Here is a 14,308-nt window from a genome sequence, read left to right as displayed (position 1 = left end):
GGAGACATGTAGCTTTTATGTAACAACATCATTCCTGTCTGAAAAGCACAAAAAGAAAAGCGTTTTGTTTTACTTTAATGAGTTACAGAGAAACACTTACATGCTCCAGGCAGGGGGGGTAGAGAGTCTTGGAATATGAACCTTTGGGGACTGGGCCTGCTGCAGCAGAGACTTTAATAAAAATGCAGCCACCAGTTTCCACCAGCTCAGCAGATATCATCTTTTATCCCTTTAATGAGGCAGTTCTGGTCCTAGGAGACAGATTCAGGGATGTCCCAGCTTAACTCTGGCTCACAGCATACACAGGGTGAACGCGTTTGCCTCTGTGACTTTGATGGTTATGGTGAAAATAAAGCATTCCTCCTAGGGTATTCAGTCAAAGAACCTGACTTCTCCAAGAAACCAATGAGGGAGGGGTTTCCTTCCTAGTCTCTTGGTTGGACTCTGTCTTTATCTAGACAGATGTCTCCCTGGGGAAGAAAAGAAAGCCCTCTGGGATGCTGACTAGCCTTTCTTAAACCCAAGCACTATCGATGGATTTTTGCCAGTTTGGGTGGTTCGTAGCTGAACCTCCTTTGGAACTGGAGAACAGATCCTGAACCCTGTCTGCTGGCTCATGGAATTGGGGGATTGGGGCAGGGCAGGAGGAGGAAGGAGTAAGAAAGAAAATAAAGATGAAGTAGAGAATAGGGAGAGTAAAAATAGAGATGGACCTGATGGCAGGAGGGAAAACCCTCCAGACAAACTAGAAAATAATGTGCCTATTTCATTGCCTCGGAGAAGTTTCAGGAGTACACTCTCTGAGATGTGACTTATGGAATGACTATTTGTAGCAGCTCACAGGCCACAGTGCATGTTATCCAAGGAAATGAAATGCAGATGGGTGAAGCCTGTTTATGATTCTGCTACGCACCTCTCTTTATCATCCAATCTACTAATGGGGGCAAAGAGGTCTCAGAGTTGAACCTTCCAAAATCTTCTGTCCATTTCCTGCCCCTGAAAGTTGAACTAGAAACTCAAAATCCCTAAGCTTTTGGCTTTCTGGGCTGCAATAAGAAGGCTCCACCAGCAGAGGGCCAGCTTTGATCTACTTTTTTTTTTTTTTTTAATTAGCTGCTGGCCTGTTTTCATGATCTTTAATTCTAATGTCTAGCAGCTGGGCTTGGTAATGGGTCTGGGAATAAAAAAAGGAAAGCTGAATAGTTGCTTTTTATGCATTGTAGAGAAAATAAAACTTACATCTTCCAAGTATAACTGTTATCTGTTACCTGATTGCGTGCTTTATTTTTTAAAAAAGTAAGTCCTTGTCTTGTGTTGATTTTGCTTCTTCTCTTCTGTGTAATTTGCCCTGGAATGGAGAAACTCAGCACATCATCCACTTATTTAAATCATTTTAATGCCTCTTTATTTTACCTCTTATTTTCTTACCTTTTATTACTTTCCTACTTTATGTAATTCCTATGATTTTGCCTATGATGCATTCTCTTCTTCTTTTCTTGCCTTCATCACTTAATGCTTAATATTTCCTGAGGTTTTAAGGTTATGATTTCATTGTTATCACAATATTTCTTAAAATAATGTCAATATCTCCTGCAAATGCCTGGGAGTCCCACATTCATTCTCCCTCTTTTTGTTTGTTTTCCACCAATCCTTGGTTTATTGGCTAGCAGCTATGTGACCATCTCAGTAAAAAAAAAAAAAAAAAAAACTTATTTGTCAGCATTCAGAAGGAAAGTGCGTGCTTTTAGTCTCTGGAAGTCCATGGTCTCAGACCTTGATAGTCCTGCCGGAATGTATTTTGTGTTGTTTTTGGTCTTAAAAAATTGCACTTCTTAGCTATGAGTATTCTTTAGGCTCCTTGACGATGTTCTGTTGGGAATTCAGAATGTGGGAATTTAGTGTTCTGAATGCATCAAATGTTCAGAATGTACAGAAAAATGTCCCCATTCACATCAGCCTCAGAGAGGTTTTCCACTGTGGCTTTGCCACCCAGGAGTAAGGCATCCCTTGCTTGCTACTAAATCCTGAATAAAGTCACATGGGAAGCCCAAGACCTAGTAGGAAAAGCACCAGAATGGAGAAAGCTGGGTCCTCCTTTGAATTTTCCAATGAAAAATTGCCTGGCTTAGAGAAGGATGAATTCCTCCTTGGAGACAGCAGCATGATGTGATAGGTCTTTGATTGCATTGAGGGACATTAGGAAGTGATATGCCAAAGATGACACTGAAGATTTGAACGTGGATGAAACTCATTTTCTATAAGTGAGGCAATATTATCTTCCTCATAACTACTTCACAGGGCTACTTGAAAAGTAAAAATAATTATTTGAATATTGAGTTATTTTGCCTTCTTGGAAGAGAGATGATATGGAAAATGAAGGTGGTATTCACTATGGCTGAATTATAGCTTCTATGAATCTGATTTGAATTCATTATTACAAATGGGCCCTCTTGGCCAGAATCATTTCATTACAATTATCTGCTGTTGGTTTAAAAATGTTCTGTGCCTTTCCATTAGATTAGATGTGACAGGTATCTAGAAGTCCTGTATCTGAATCCATGCCCATGTCAGGAAAGGAGCCCAGATGTTCAGTGTGGTCAGCTGGTGTCTAACAGTGCAATTCAACTGCCCTGTGACAGCCTGAGGTACTTTCTCCATGGGCCTCGGTCAGCTCTCAGGTGACTTTATTTCCTCAGTGGGGCCAGACCATAGGTATACATGGACATTTTGAGGGGTGTAGTAGGATAAGGGTAGGAGTTGTAACGAGTCCACTGGCAAGGGTTCCCACCAATAAACTAGGTATTTTGTTATTTATTTACTTATTTTGGTATGGCAGGGTAACCCTTTTTGCTGTTCTAGGTTTTCTGATCTGGGATTATGATCAGTAACTCTTCTCTGAAACATTCTTGCATTTTCATTTGGAGTTTTGGGTTGATCCACTCAGAGCCACAATTTAAGGGTTAACTACAGCCAACGAATAATTAGCTGAGATCCAGAGTGTTCAGGGTGGTGTGTCTGCAGATGAGCCGAGGAATAATCTGAACAGTGAGATTTTGCCAAAGTGACCTGGGCAGTCAAGCTCCTAGGGATAGCCTTCTGCTGTTTGGGGAGTTTTTCTGTATTTTGTCCTCACCATCAGCAGCTTTTTATGGTAGAAATGATGCGACTGAGTGTAGCTTATTCAAAAACAAGTGCACGCCTTATGCTTTTTGGAAGTCACATCTCTGAAGTAGGGCATGGATGTGTGCATTTAACAAATCTCATCCAGTATTTCTTTTTTAAAGAAATGGGGTGCAGGCTAGCAGTGCAGAGGTGAGAGGATTCACCAGAGACAGAGTAGGGAGCAGAACAAGCAGATCTGCTGAAATACACTGCTGAGGGGAGCAGCAGGCGAGACAGGAGAGGTCTGCTGTGCCGTGTGGGTCAGCTCCCTGGGCTAGGATAGAACTTGTGTTGCAGTGGTTGTGGATAGCTTCATAGTGCTGAGACTTAACCCCTTGCGCCATCAGGGAGACCCTCGCCCAGTATTTCTCATGTACAGTTAGAGTTGAGAACCACTGCTTTTAACCCCTTTCTTGCTGTTGAGCAAGGCTGGCCTCAGCAGCCCTGTCCCACTCAAGAGTGCCTATTGGTTACCACTGGCTGCTTTGCTGCTCTAGAAAGAGCCTGGGGCTCAGGTGCCTGGGTCTGATTTTATTCTGCACTCTCCAGTTATATCATTGTGAACACATAGTTCAGTCCTGTATGGGTGGGAACACTATCTGCTGAGTCCATGATATCAGGTGAGATGAGGTTTATGGCATTGTCCTAGTAGTTACAAGCAAGTTGTTACGGGTGTTAAGTGGAACTCCCTGATAATGACCTATAACATTTGCAACCTTTTCCATTCTCATCTGCTCTGCCTTCTCCCCAGCGTCACCCTCACACACGGGCCCACCCTTACAATGTGTCAGTCTCTGCCCAGTTCCACTCGGCATTCTACCCTCGGCTGTGGTCAAGAGTTACCCTCGTTTGAGGCCAAGCTGCACTGGCTATAGATCTCTGTTCTGACACATACACCCCGAGGAGCTATCATTTATGGGGGGTTGTGGTTAGACTGTGGACTCCTGGAGGCTAGGAGCCCTGTCTGCTGTATCCAGCACAGATACCGTGGTGGATAATAAGGAGTAAAGTAATAAATACTGGTTGAATACTTAATCCATCCTAATAGGCCTTGTTCTCGTAATGTATCATTTCCTCTAGAGCCATTAAGCCTTATATCTAAAAGTTCCCGTTCTCTTCAACCTATGATGCAGGGATTCAGGCACGGTGGTTGGTTAGAGATCTTGAGGGTCTGACGGACTTTTGGATTCTGCTTAAATCACCTGCAGAGGGGACAGTTGAATCCCCTGTGGTCTCTCGGAAGGGATCTGGAACTCTGCACAAGCCTTCACTATCCCTCAAGGCAAGAGGACAAGCAGGCAGCAGAGTTGGGAGGAATCATCTTAGCAGCAGTAGATGCTGTATTTGGAAGTGGGACTGTCTCAGTGGAGTTTGTCTTGCTGTCTACCCTAAGAGATGCACAGATCCAGGGGCCAGGCTGGGAAGTTGGTGTGTCCGGGTGTGTTGAGCATGGCTGCAGGATGCAACCAGCATAGAAGAGCAGGCTGAGCTCTCCCACCCTAGAATGTCAGGGAATACTGCCACATACTGCACACCAAAGCAGGAGATGGGAGGAGAAGTTGTAGAGCTTTCAAGATAGATACCCAGGTACTGTCTAAATTACTCTGGAAAACTCGGTAGCTCTAATCTAACCTCTTTTGTTCAGTTTTTGGCCTTTAAGTGAATTTGGCCCATGGTTTAATCCTGTTCTCATTTTCCTTCCTTCGAGCTTCTAAATGGGTCTGTGACCTTGGCCTGTTGTGTGACCAGCTCAGGGGAGCTGGAGAGGGAACCACACTGACCAGCATGTGACAGGTCAGACGGGGGCCACTGGTGACATGCACCGAGGAGAGGGAGCAGACAAGTCTTATTGGACCTTCACTAGGGGGGACTTTAAAAATCACTTCTTATGGGGAAGCTGTCTGCACAGTGATGAGCCGAGAAGGGGAGTTATGGTCCAAGATATGTTTAGGACTGGCAGAAATTTGCATTGCCTATGAGTTAGGAAGCAAGTGTTAACCTTTGTTGATTGTTTTAAAAGTCAGTCAAGACAGCACCAGGTTATTTCAGGTTTGTTTGTTCCCTTCACTGCATGAAGGCACTTCTGTTAATGTGGGGGTAAGTTAGTTTGGGAAAGAAGGCTGGTTCAGAGTGGGTGTCGGGGAGAAGGGGAGAGGCTGCCTTCCCTTCCTCTTCCTCCTCCCAGTAAATGATAGCCCCTGGAGTCACTTTTGCCCTGGTGTGTCTTTTTTAAGAAGTGAAAATTGAAGTTGCAAAGTGTCTGCTGCTCAGCCATCGCTCTGCCTAGATCTGTGCCTTTTCTGTGGTTGAGAAGTCAGAGAAGGAGCGTGTTTGTGTGGAGTCCTCTCCCTCCAGGATCTGGCCAACAACCCTTCAGTACAGTTTGCAAGGGATGGGGGCACCTTTAAAAACAAACAAAGTCTATAATTATCCACCATTTACTATGTGTCAGATGCCAGGTCAATTACTTTTTGTTTCATATAATTTTCAGAATATCATGGTTCCTGATGAACAGCCCAGGAGATTGAGGTTTAGAAAAATGAAGTCACTCAGTCCTTGGTCACAGTTACTCTGTGTCTGAGTCTGAATTGCTCCTAGAAGGCCCTTATCTTCCTGCTTACTTTTATAGGGCCTCCTCCCATACATAAAGAACAGAGAAAATTCCCTTGTGCTCTGAGACTTACAAAACCAAAACACCATTTCTGTTCCCTGACCTACATTCAAGTCTGAAGTCTGAGTTCCAGTTGAGGGCTGCAGGTGTCTCCCCTACCTTTTGTGTCCTCACCTGCCTCACCTGCCTGTGAGTGCCTGTCACTCTGTCTTCCAGGGAAGAGAAGAGAGTAACGCAGGCCAGAGGAATGCTTGCCCCTTAGGTGCAAAATGACAGCTGCCTCCAGGGCCCAGTGTGCTGACAAGATGATCCTTGTGCTCTTGGCTTTAAACTTGTCCTAAATGCCTCACTGTCCTATTGCATGACCTCACACTGCATTTGTGGTATCTCCAAGGACCCTGTGATCTAAGAGCAAGTGGTCAGTTGTTGCCAGGACCCATGTCGGAGCATTTCTGAGAACTGAGAGAAAGTGAGTGATCTGCATGGAAACATAGAGTGAAGAGAAGTTTAGGGTTTTTTAAAATCCTAAAAATCTATGTCATTGCTTGACCCCTTTCCCTAACCTTATATTCATACTTTACTTTTTATTTTTAAAGATTTATTTATTTATGCATGCAAGAGCTGGGGTATAGGCCAGAGGTGTCGGGGGTGGTGGTGAGAGGATTCACCAGAGACAGAGTTGGGAGCAGAATAGGCAGATTGACTGAAATACACTGCTGAGGGGAGCAGCGGGTGAGTCAGGAGAGGTCTGCTGTGCCATGTGGGTAGCTCCCTGGACAGGGATCGAATTCATGCTGCAGTGGCTTTAGAGAGCTTCATAGGTTGTGTCTTAACCCCTTGCACCACCAGGGAGGCCCATATTCATATTTTAGTTCAAACCAGAAAGGCAATGAAAACTGAGAGCCACGGGCCTTCCTCACCTTGTGGCTGACTCACACCCTCGAGGAAACCACGGGGTCCCTTCCTTGCAGGGGGGCAGGGGGTTTGCATTTTGCTAATATCAAGGAGATGCTGAAGGACTCAACCTAGTTTCCCATAAATGGATCAATGGAATGTTTAAGAATTAGTTTTGAATATTACATGCTTTCAGTGGATCTGAAGATTTATGATGTTACTTTTAACCATGTTTCCATTGCAGTATAGGAACAAAGACTGTTTAAATGGTTGTTAAGTTTTCTAGCTAGTCCACAGAAGATGATTTAACTCATAATTACCCAAAACGCCATATACTAGCAATGAAGAATAATAGAAAACAACATTGTTGTAGAAGTAATTACGCAAAAGAGGAAAAAAACGAATATGATAATTTTCTATTTATCATGAATGTCAGTGTTGGAGAAAAGTAGGCATAATTAGAAGAAGATAATATGGAAACATTTTCTGAGAGATATTTCTGAATACTTAGGAAAGTTCTGCAGTGTGCATTGTATCCATTGTGCCAAATTTAATCTTAAGATGCCTAGCTTTCATTTTATTTGATTCGTATATACTTGTTACTTTGCTGATGATTGGGGATATATTCCTAAATATGGATGAAGAAAAGAAGCTAAATAGAGGAAAGGAAAGACAAAGGTAGAAAGAAGAGCATAGGAGAGAGATTTTCTCAAGGTGTTGGCTAAGAATTGGAGAGAAAGGGACTAAAGACACGGGCTTCTCCTGTGTATGCTTGAGGAGGAAATAGCCTACAGTAAAATTACTGAGCAGTAGAAAGAAGAAGGAAAGCAGTGGACAAGAATGACGTGTTCCATCTGCCAAGTTTCTGGTATGTGATAGTCTCCCCCCAAGCTGGCCAGGTCACAGAAATACCCTTGGTATCCCTGAGTACACGTCCTTGTCTCAGAACTGCATGTTCGGCCTAGCTGTGTGACACTGAGCCCAGCCTGGTGCTGCCAGTACTTCTTCAAAAGACCAGGTCCAGCCCTGACCCCACCCCTCCCAGCCTGATGGAGTCTCTGCTGCTGACTGCTTGATGCTCAGCTGCATGTCCACATGCAGGAGCACATGGGGCCTAGTCCAGATCGCACATGTGTCTCTGCAATTAAACCTTTATTCTCCATCATTCTCTGCACTATGGATTGCCATTCATTTGTCCCTCTTGACTGGGATTGATTGTGGGTGATGTCATTAAATAGGGTCTCTTGCTCACAGTTTGGAATGTCCCATGATGGATAAAAGATGGGACCAGCAACCGCTAGGCAGGAAATTGAATCAGTCAGGTGTGTCGTCAGTGAGATGCTTGTTACAAGCCACACCCTGTGTAAGTGGGGGGATGATGGTATTCAACTTTGTGTGGTCCTGTGCTTCCTGTGCCATCTCAAAAATTACTCCTCTAACTAAGGTTGTTTTCATCGCTTCCTCATGCCTTTTGTTAGATACGTTAATACCCTCTCTTCATCTTTCTGTCTCCAGTGCCAATATAATACCTAACACATTGTGAGTGCTTTAAGCTTGTTGAGAACATGAATGCTTTGTCTCTATTCTCTCTGCCTCTTTCTTTCTCTCTCACACACATGCACATACACACACATGCTACTCAGACGTGCATGTATGTGACACACGCACCCATACTCACATCTGCACACACACACACATGCAGACATGAAGGTCTGTTTTTTTTTTTTTTTTCCCATAATGAAAATACTGCCATCCATTTTGAAGTAATTGGGAAGTCACTGAAATTACAACCAGAGATTCTGGCATTTGAATCCTAGTTGAGATAATGATCTCTTCCTAGATAGTTGGTATTTAACTTGTCCTGTCTCTCCCTGCTTATTATAATTGCGGTATTTGTGATTTTCACAATTTTCTTAAAGCTGCTGGCAGGAGATTCTGAGCGATTGCAGGGGAGGTGTGCCTGCCTCCTCCCTTTTTTGTGAAGGTTACAAAATGGAGGATGACATTCTGGAAGTCTGTCTGCACACTTTAAGAGACGGGAAAAGCAAGCGAGTAATGTCCTAGCTTTGGAGGGGGCGTCTCAGGCTGAAGGGACTGATGGACCCATTTCCTTGGCCATCTGAAACCCCACAGCTGCTTCTGTAATAAGCTCACTGTGATTACTGAATATGTATCACCAGAATGTACCCTGCTATACAGAGGGAACAGATTTTAGAGTGTTCTTGATTATGTGTTCCATTTATGATTGTCCCATCAGTAGACACAGTGAAACAGAAGATAAAATGTAACCCCCACCAAGAGGACGAACACTTTGTAGTCAAAAAGGTTCAGTTCAGATCACAGCTCTGGTGCTAATGGCTGCATGTGGACCAGGGACGGAATCTTCTAAGCTTCCATTTCCTGATTAAAATATACAGGGTCTGTTTATCTACTTCTCCAGGTTGTTGGGGAGGAATACATGGCATCAAGTTTATAAGAGTTTAGATTAAAATTGGACATGTAGCAAGCTCACAATAAATAGTAGCAGTAATTTTTTAAATATGTTATTGAATTCACAATTTAAACAAGCAGTTTTTATTGACTATCCACTTTATGTCTAGCACTATTCTAGGCAATGTAGAAATTATAAAGTTGAATTAATCTTAGACTCTCCTCTTTAAATATTCACATCTAGTGAATATGTTAGCAGAATAAAGGGCCCATAGATCAGGAAGTGGGGGAGTAAAGGAGAGAGAGGGAGAGACGAAGGGGGAGAAAATTTACCTAAAATAAAATGCACACTATTAAGTGTTCGCTTCCCCAACCTGCACATTCATATTCACACATGTAACCAGACCTCCACAAGATACAGAACATTTTTTATCATCCTCAAAGAGTACTTCCATGCCTCTGTTTTTTTTTTTTTTAATTGTGGTAAAATATATATAACATAAAAGTTACCATTTGAGACATTTTTAAGCATCCAGTTCTGTGGCATTAAACATTCACATCTTATGCAGCAATCACCATTATTCACCTCCAGAACTTGTTTTCATCTTTCCAAGATGAATCTATGTACATATTAAACACCCATTCCCCTGCCCCTCCCTGCAGGGGAGGTGCCTCTGGCACCTACCGTTATGCTGACTGTCTCCTGCCTTTGATTGCTCTAAGTGCCTGGCATAAGCAGAATCATGCAATGAGTATCCTTTGGTGACTGGCTTAATTCATTTCACATAATGCCTTCAAGTTTCTTCAGTATCATAGCATCTGTCAGGATTTCCTTCCTTCTTAAGGCTGAATAAAATCTGGTCATATGTGAGAATGATTGCTGGCAACATCACTTGTTGACGGACACTTGGGTTGCTTCCATCTTTTGGCTATTACAAATAATGCTTCTGTGAAAATGGTTGTACAAATATCTTTTTGAGTCCCCCAGTGTGGGATAATGTACACACCAAAGAGGACTATATAGTTTGTTATGATTATTTTTTTGAAAAGCCACCATACCAAATTCTGTAGTGTCTGCACTATTTTATGTTCCCTCCAGCACCGAATAAGATTTCTAATTTCTCCACATCCCTGCCAACACTTGTTATTTTCTGTTTTTTTTCCATAAAAACTGTTTTACTTGGTGTGAAGTATCTCATTGTAGCTTTGATTTGCATTTCCCTAATGACTAATCCTGTGAATGTGCTAACGAGCCATTTATATATATTCTTTGAAGAAATATCTGTTCAAGTTATTTTTTTAATCAGGCTGTCTGTTTTTATTGTTGACATATAGAAGTTCTTTATATATTGTGGATATTAATCCTTTACCAGATATACAATTTGTACATGTTTTCTCCCATCTGTAGCTTGCCGTTTCCTCTATTGATTGTCTTACTGCATCAAAGTTTTAAATTTTGATCTAGTCCATTTTATCTGTGTTGTCTTTTCTTGCCTGTGCTTTTGGTATCAGATCCAATACCAAATAATATGACAGTAATACTGTCAAATCCAATGTCTTGTAGCTTTTCCCCCCTGTTTTATTTTAAGGATTTTATTATTTTAGGTCTTTGTTCCTAAAAGTTAATTTTTGTGTAAAGAGTCTAATTTCATCATCATCATCATCATCATCATCATCATCATTATTGGCATGTGGATATGCAGTTTCCCCATCACCTTTTTCGGAAAGGTTTATCTTTTCCCCATTGAATGATCTTCACACCCATGCTCAAAATCATTTGAACATATCTGCAACCCTCTGTTCCTGGGGTCTACATACTATTCCATTAGTCTATACATGTCTTTATATGAGTGTCACTTTGTTTTGGTGACTGTTGCTTTGTAGTAAGTTTTGATATCAGGAGAGTGAGACCTATAACTTTGTTCTTTTTCAAAATTGTTGTAGCCAAGTGGGATTCTTTGAGATTCCACACAAAGTTTAGGATGGATTTTTTTTTATTTCTGCAGAAAAAAAATCACTGGGCATTTGATAGGTATTATATTGAATCTGTATACCACATTCTATAGTCTTGCTATCTTCACAATGTTAAATCTTCCAGGCCATTTACATAGGTGTTTTTTCATTTATTTTTGTCTTTTTCAATTTATTTCAACAAATGTTTTGCATGTTTCAGTGTACAATTCTTTCACTTTCTTGGGTAAGTTTATTCCATAGGGTTTTAGAACATGTTCTTTTGCCCTTGGTGTGTGTGACTCTGCAATCCCCCTTCTAGTTCTCACAAACTATCCCTGCTGCTCTCTGTAGCCTCCTCCATCCTAAGATGCAAGCTGCTTTTAATTATCTGAACTCTTGAGTTAGGCATCACGAGATCAATCCCTCAGGCAGCATAATTCCTCAGATCATTGGAAATTCTACCCCCTCTGCTATCTCTATTTTGCGCAGATGATAAACGTCTAGACTGCTGCTTCCTCCAACTTGCACTGTGCCACTGTACAGAGGATCAGGACAAATAAAAACACCTCAAGTTTACAATCATTTTAGGTGATGCCTTTTTCTTAATTGAACAATCATCTTTTTACTGTAGCTCTTTGATTAATTTCTAGAACTCCTATACATTTATTAAAATCGGTTTCCAGTTGTTTATTCAGTGTTTCCATGGGAAAGCAAAAGGCCTTGGAGCTTTTTAAGTTTGACATCTTGTTGACATTTCTTTTCATGCCCTTTTGAAGTCCATTGTCTGGCCCTTAGGCAGACATTAATCTCCTTTCTAAGGCCACAGATGAGTCTTATCTATTCCAGAATTTCATGCATAGAGAATGATACTATGTCATGCAGAACTTTTAAAAATATGATTTCTTTCCTTCCCTGTATGTATTTGGAATTCATACATGCATTCTCTTGTGATCATTGCTCAGTAGTATTTTATTATATGGTTATACCACAATTTTTTCCCATTTACTTGTCAATGGAAATTAATATATTTTTTCTAATGTTTGACTTTTATGAATAAAGGTACAATGAATATGTAGGTGGAAGTTTTTCTGAGGAAGTAATTTTCTTAGAAAGTAGCTGGGGAAAGAGTCATTGAGTCCTACAGGTATATGTTTAACTTGTGAGTGTATAGACAGACCATTATCCAAAGTGATATATCAATTTAGGCTATAATTCATGAGAGCTGTGTGTCTCCACAGTTCCAACACTTGTCATTTGGGGTCTTTTCAATGTTTAATTTTAGCTGTTTTGGTGGGTTATGAGGTAGTGAACCATTGTAAGATGAATTTGCATTTTCTTGGGGCTTCCTGATATTGGGTGTCTTTTCAGATGATTTTCACATTGGCCATTCATATAACTTCTTATAGAACATCGGTGACTAATGTGTTAATGTGGTCATTCAAGAGATATGCGGACAGCATGTTCTGTGCTGTTTTTCAGGAAGTCATATTGGAGCTGAGGTTACAATGGTGAACAAAACAGACCAAGCCTCTGACACCATCAAGCTTATTTTTAGGGCAGAAAAATAAATATTAAGCACAATGAGTACATTAAAATAGAATATGTTACATAGGTCATGTGCGCTGAAGAATCATGAAGCCAAATAAATGAATGGACACAGGTGGCTGTCTGTTTACTGTTGAGGTCAGGGACTGCTTGTTGGATGGTGTGTCATTCAAGCAGAAAATGTCAAAGTGTAGGAGGGAGCATGCAGATGCCTGGGGGAAGAGTCGCAGGGGAAGGAGACAGTGAGGACAGAGAACCTGTGGGAAGTGTGGGTCCGATGTTTCCTAAGAGCAGCAAGGTAAGGCTGAAAGCAGGAGAATGAGTGGTAAAGGGACAAAACAGTTGTGGGCTGACAGCTGAGTATCTGGTCTAATACATAAGAAGCTCGGAAATCATCACTCTCATCTGTACAGTAAGAAAAAACATAAAACTGAGCAAACTGAAAATCAACCATTCTTTTTCATGTGTCAGAGAACTGAGGCCACAGGACAAACCACCCATTTAAAACTAGAGACAGGTGACTCCTGAGAATCACATTTTATTATGAGCAAAAACCACCACTTTAGACAGATTGTTCCAGGAACACTTAAAAGCACAATTGTTGAACTGCTGGAGACTGAGTGTAGACTAACTGGAGAATAACACCAAGCAGCTGAGGCTTGGGGGAGCTCCCCACACGTTTGTGAGCTTTATTTTCAGGAGCTCCAGCAGATTCTCAGGGTGAACATGGGAAGCGGGCAGGAGGAAGGCCTCCATCTGAAACCCACTGGAATGTTTGTTTATCACCTTCACAAAAGCCAGAGTCTAGCTCCATTGGGTGCTACTGGAGCCAGAAGGACTGGTGGGGGCCCAAAGGATAGTGAGCATGAGAAACAAGAGGACCCACGGCTGAAGAGAGGGAGTTTCAATAGCCCTATATGCTGTGATTGGGAAAGAAAACAACCACAGTAAAAGTGTCCCCAAACCTGATCTAAATAGCTCCTGCCATCTGCAGCATCAAGACAAAACATACTCTAGTGCATAAGACCTTTAATAGAAAGGAAATTTAATTCAATTAGTGTGCAACAAAGAAAAGGGAAAAAATATAGTTTCCAAATCAAGCACCCAAAATTACCCATGCTCGCGAGGTTAAATGTCCAGTCAAACAGGGTTGGCCCAAAGCAGGGCCACTGAGGCCCGAAAGCCTGTCACAAGTCTAAGGCAACTTCTGGTGGGGACCCATAGTAAAGGGACAGAAGGGGCCAGGCAAGTGTGGAAGGATAAGAGCAAAATCAAAACCAGGATAAAAGCAGCCATTGTTAACCTCCCCAAGGGTCTCTCAGCCACATCTGTTTCAGCCAGCCCAAGAAGCAGGTGCAGCTTTATCACATCTCTCTGCTCTATATGCCTCCTCCAGGTCTTCTTCTTGCTCTCCACCCTGCTTCCTTCCTTCTCCAGTCTCCTTCTCAGCTTCTTCTCCTCCCTGCTCAGCTCCACCCTCCCTTGGGTAGGGCAGGGAACCTCCCCTTTCCCTGGGGATCATCTTGTTCCAGAAGGAGATGGAGGAAAGACGAAAGTGATGGAGAGAAACAGCCATGACAGTGGAGGAGAAAACTGCAGGGGATACAGTACTCACTGGAAGCTTCTGGAGCTGAGTGGGTCAGAGTAAGAAACTTCTTAAATCAAGCGTGGACGAACCAAGAGACTAGCTGGAGGACAGGAGGGAAAAGGTGC

At 42.1% G+C, this 14,308-nt stretch overlaps 1 protein-coding gene and 1 long non-coding RNA gene across 4 annotated transcripts in view; one reads left to right on the top strand and one right to left on the bottom strand.

Annotated features, from left to right (window-relative positions):
* Positions 1 to 14,308, top strand: part of OPCML (opioid binding protein/cell adhesion molecule like) — a 1,065,334-nt gene that overhangs the window by 564,643 nt on the left and 486,383 nt on the right. The gene's annotated exons all lie outside the window — the stretch shown is intronic.
* LOC129145473 (uncharacterized) lies at positions 68 to 1,864 on the bottom strand. Its single transcript, XR_008551071.1, has 3 exons — positions 1,429 to 1,864; positions 1,269 to 1,348; positions 68 to 251 (listed from the first exon to the last, which is right to left on the bottom strand). It is a non-coding gene; the product is annotated as an uncharacterized LOC129145473 (long non-coding RNA).

This window comes from Talpa occidentalis, unplaced genomic scaffold (genome assembly GCF_014898055.3).
Source record: "Talpa occidentalis isolate TD23 unplaced genomic scaffold, MPIMG_talOcc4v2.1 talOcc4.12, whole genome shotgun sequence".
Taxonomy (NCBI): domain Eukaryota; kingdom Metazoa; phylum Chordata; class Mammalia; order Eulipotyphla; family Talpidae; genus Talpa; species Talpa occidentalis.
Note: the sequence above shows the minus strand (reverse complement) of the source record. Positions and strands in the feature narration are given on the sequence as shown.